The sequence below is a fragment of the Bombina bombina genome, chromosome 1, assembly GCF_027579735.1.
Source record: "Bombina bombina isolate aBomBom1 chromosome 1, aBomBom1.pri, whole genome shotgun sequence".
Lineage (NCBI taxonomy): Eukaryota > Metazoa > Chordata > Amphibia > Anura > Bombinatoridae > Bombina > Bombina bombina.
This window is the reverse complement of record NC_069499.1, coordinates 594877597-594882983: the sequence shown is the minus strand read 5'-3', so window position 1 is coordinate 594882983 and position 5387 is coordinate 594877597. Positions and strand designations below refer to the sequence as shown.

At 37.6% G+C, this 5387-nt stretch overlaps 1 long non-coding RNA gene across 1 annotated transcript in view; it reads right to left on the bottom strand.

Annotated features, from left to right (window-relative positions):
* LOC128645702 (uncharacterized) overlaps positions 1-5160 on the bottom strand; it is a 77406-nt gene extending 72246 nt beyond the window's left edge. Inside the window, exon 1 of the long non-coding RNA XR_008400136.1 lies at positions 5043-5160. This is a non-coding gene — a long non-coding RNA (uncharacterized LOC128645702). The remainder of the gene's footprint in view (positions 1-5042) is intronic.
* Between the last annotated feature and the right edge of the window lie 227 nt (positions 5161-5387).

Here is a 5387-nt window from a genome sequence, read left to right as displayed (position 1 = left end):
ACGAGCAATGTTTAGTTCCTGGCTGAATCCCAGGCTGGTATATCATACTATACTATGCATGGCCATGATGTTTTTGTATAAAAACAAGTAACTAATTTTCTTTTAAGCCTGACTACCATTGTAAGGTGATAATGTCAGAAACACTGTGGTACTAGAAGTAAAACCATAGTAAATACTACATAGTGTTTAAAGGGACGTAAAACCCAATTTTTTTTCTTTCATGATTTAGATAGAACATAACATTTTAAACAACTTTCTAATTTACTTCTATTATCAAATGTTCTTCATTTTCTTGTTATCCTTATTTGAAAAGCAGAATTTTAAGCTCATGAGTGTGCATGTGTCTGCAGCACTATATAGCAGCAGTTTTGCAACAATGTTATACATTAGCAGGAGCACTAGACGGCAGCACTATTTCCTGTCCTGTAGTGCTTCATTCATGTGCACGCTACCTACCTAGGTATCTCTTTAACAAAGAATAACATGAGAATGAAACATTTTTGATAATAGAAGTAAATTGGAAACTTTTTAAAAATTGTATTCTCTATCTGAATAATGAAAGATTTTTTGGGGGTTTAATATCCCTTTAAGTAGATTGGAAGTCATTGTAGTTATTTCTTAGAGCAATTGACTGCACTTGTAAACAGATGACCTGTGTATCATCGCTTACACGTGGCACCTTTAAAATATAAAATCACATCTGATTGAAAGACGTTTAAATTAATTGATCAAATTAGTTTTTGGGGTTTTTTTTTTTTAGAAAAATGTCCAAAAACATTGCTAGAGGTAAAGAAATGCTATCAGAATTAAAATAAATAGTTAATTACATAAAGTATTTATACAAATCTCACTTTAAAGGGACAGTCTACACCAGAATTTTTATTGTTTTAAAAGATAGATAATCCCTTTATTACCCATTCCCCAGTTTTGCATAACCAACACAGTTATATTTATATACTTTTTACCGCTGTGATTATCTTGTATCTAAGCCTCTGCAAACTGCCCCTTTATTTCAGTTCTTTTGACAGACTTGCAGTTTAGCCAATCAGTGCCTGCTCCCAGATAACCTCACGTGCACGAGCACAGTGTTATCTAAATGAAACACGTGAACTAACACCCTCTAATGGTGAAAAAACTGTTAAAATGCATTCTGAAAAGAGGTGGCCTTCAAGGTCTAAGAAATTAGCATATGAACCTCCTAGGATAAGCTTTCAACTAAGAATACCAAGAGAACAAAGCAAAATTGGTGATAAAAGTAAATTGGAAAAATTGTTTAAAATTACATGCTCTATCTGAATCATGAAAGTTTATTTTGGCCTAGACTGTCCCTTTAAATAACTGTATAACTTGCTGCAATCATAAACAGTGAAAAAGGTAATTGATTGAACCAAGTAGTTGTAAAAACAAGAAATGTTCAATAAAGCAGATAATTGTTTAATATTTTTTATGAATTATTTAGATTTCAAAAATGGTTCAGTGTACAAAGGAAGATGCCATTTGTATGATGACAAAGTCCCATTACTTTTGTAAACTATAATTCATTTCAGCTCCTCAAGTATCCTTCATTATTTTCATTTTCTAGCTAAAAATAAGAACATTGTTTATATAAAATGAATGCAAATTATTTATTAAAATGTACAGTAAGTTAATGTATGCATACTTATACTCATGAGCACACAAGAAATAACTTTTTCAGATATGAACTCACATCACTACACATACACACAAAAACACATACATACACAAAACACACACATATACATAGACATGCAAATAAACACATGCACACCTACATATACACATAAACACACATACATATACTCTCACACATACATATACTGACATACATACACATACACTAACATAAATGTGTACACATCGCTACACAAACACGCAAATGTAAACATACATATTTACATATACTCATGCACACTACACACAGATACATTTACTCACATATAGACACATACATACACACATATACACACATACATACACAAATACTGTAGATATACTCACATACACACACTATCATATATACATATATTCACACATCCACACTCACAGACATACATTTAGCCACACATGCTCTCACATATATAAACCCACACATGTGCACTCACACTCACATACATGATGCTTAATCTAGACCAGTGGTTCTCAACCAAAGTGACCTCAAGGCCCGGTAAATTTTAGCTAGACATGTCCGGGGCCCAGTAGTTTATTTATATATGTATATATATATATATATATATATATATATATATATATATATATATATATATATATATATAGTGAGCAGCAGGGACGGGCTGATCAGCCAGGCAAATAAGACCTGGGCTGAGGGACCAGCAAGTAGGGGGGCCCACAAATGGTATCTCCACGGATCCTGGTGCATTCCTTAAGCTGGAGTTTTCAGTTGCCCTATCAGTAACTAAGCAAATAAGTGTGGGCCCTGGCAGGGGTCTGTGAGGGTCATGGAGTGTGGGGTCTGGCCCTGGAGGTTGGGTGCCCTTTCTCTTGTCCTTAATGTTGGGGGTCCTGGCTCTGTAGGATGAGGAGCCTGTTAGGGGCAGGGCAGGAAGGCTACCATGTACATTTGCATACCATTTAATACATTTTGGTCAGTGTGAGACAGTGTTCCTGGGGCCTTGATTGGTCTCAGTCTGCACCTGGTTTGCAGTGGTGTAAGAGTGTGCAGTGGGGGCATGACAGGTCAGGGCCCACCAGCAGGGCTATCACGGCCCGGTACTGGGCCACGGCCCGGCTGTTGAGAAACCAGGATCTAGACCAATGAGAAACTGTGGATTTTGTATCTGAATGAAGTTGACTGAAAACACAGCTGACAACTTTTGACTAACAAGTATGTTTCCCTGGCTGCCTTGTAATTTACAATGACTCATGTCTGTTCACATGTTTAGATTTGAGTCTTTTGTGACTGTCAATATTAACCCTGCTCACATGTATACTGTATGTGTACACATGTGCTAATTCAACCTAGTTGAGACTGTATGCAAACTTTTTACGAGCCCTGGCTGGGGAAAATGTAATTTTAAAATGCAGCAGAAAAAAAAAACACACAACTCCCTAACCAGGGGGGCAGCAGGATTCTGAGTGCCTAGGGCAGCACAAAACCTAAATACACCCCTGGCAGTGATACAGTGGCGTCACTAGGGTTGGTGTCACCCGGTGCGGTAAGTTATGGTGTCACCCCCCCCCCCCCAGAAAGCAGACACACACAAAAACACAGGCAAACACACATACAAACACTCAGACACACTTAAAACATACTCAGATGCACACACAAACACTCGGAAACACACTCAGACACACACACACACAAAAACACTCAGACACACACACACACAAAAACACACACACACAAAAACACTGAGACACACACACACACAAAAAAACTCAGACACACACATACAAAATATGTAAACTGCACTGCATTAATTATAAAGCTCATGCCTAGAGCTGCTCCCTGGCTCAGCAGAGCATCAAATGAAAGATAAATAGAGCACTCTAAAAATAAATCACTAAAGAAAAGTTTTAGGTGCAAACTATGAAAATTCTGCTCTCTGACTCTGTTCCAAGTCTGTCAGTGCACAGCCACGGGCCGCGTGCCTACCGCTTCTTATGGCCAATCAGCTCTGCACTCTGCCCACCCCCAGACCCCCGCCCGCCCTCCTACCTGTTCAGTGTGCACTTAGTGTACCGTAACCGTAATGGTCTGGTGGGCATCATATGTGGCTGCTTCACTTTAAAGACAGTGTCAAACAGTCATGCGGTCAGGTGCCAGGCATCCCCTCATGATTTGCCAGTTCCCGTTTAGAGAGACAGCACAGCAGTGAGTGACTCCACTGCTCCACATGTCACTGAGCAGTGAGCACAGATAGGCAGGCAGGTTTAGGCTAGGAGCAGCCGGGAAAACTATTTGTTGAAATTGCAGCACTGGCTCAAGGGGCAAAAAAATTGTGTGTCTACATCTTCCCCAGTCCCACCAATGTTCACAAATGCCAGCCCCTCTAATAAAAAAAAAAATCTATGCATCTCAACATTGTATTTCTTTGAATTTCAATAAAATTAAAAAAAAAAAAAAAAAAAAAAAAAATTTTTTTTTTTTTTTTTTTTTTTTTTTGGTGTCACCCCCTGGTGGGTGTCACCCGGGTGCGGCCCGCCCCCCCCGCCCCCCCCCTAGTGACGCCACTGCAGTGATATATGTTAATGTGCCTCTTATACAACTATTTATGTTAACCCCTTCATGACAGCAGATGTCCCCTGTATGTTGGCTGTTTGTTGGGATTCTATGGGTGTAATAGTTCAGGTCTCAACAAAAGCAGCAAAAAACATTCTATTTCTGCATGCCTTAGCGCTGTGACAGCCCTGAAAATCCCTTGCAACATGCAACGTATGTCACTGTTAAGGGGTAAATAGCAGGAACGCTGTGGCAATAGGCTTAAAAAGATAGATAAAAAGTTTTGTTGGACAGTATTGATGTAATTAAAGAATTAATAGATCTACGTTTTTAATCTCTATTTTAAGATTTAAAAAATAGATATACAGTACACATACAAATTGTAGACTGTAATGTGGGTATGGAAGATACAAAAATCCTATACCACTTTAACACTACACATATTTCAATATAAAAATATTCATAATGTATACACTGAATGATCCTATATGGCTTAAACCCTGTGTATTGCAAAATACAAAACGTATATAAATTTCACCAGGATAACACTGTAAATACAGAAATCCCATGCTTTAGCATACTGTGTATACTGTTCTATATAGCAGTAACATTTACAATTTGTGTAATATAAAGAGATCAAATAGTGCTTACACAAATTGTATAATTTGTAATAGAGAGATCTCATACTGTTTACACTGCATAATGCTAACACTAATGGGTATATACAATAAATATTTTGTACTACTTACAACATACATGATGCAATATACAGAAACCTTATACTGCTCAAGCTGTATAAATTTAATACAAAAAGATTGTAGAGTGCTCATATTATACGTACCTTAAATTGCAGCCTAGAAATGCAGAAACAACAAAATCACTTGCCTAAATATGAGTGGGAACTAAAGGACCGGGAGGTAAGATTATTTTACCCACTTTATGTACATTGTTGAGTCAGTAACCTTACCCACAAATAAAGTAAACTTCAGGGAGAGGACTGTTTATAATGATAATAGCAACTGTCATATACTTGTTGACAGTTGCATACAGTCAGCTCACATCCAACACAACCTACCTAAAACTTGTTTCTTCATTCAACATCATAAAACAATAGGTGTGGGCGCTAGCGGAAAAACAGGTTGCTTGAGGTTATTTATATGTTACAGAAGTAAACAGGTTAAAGAGC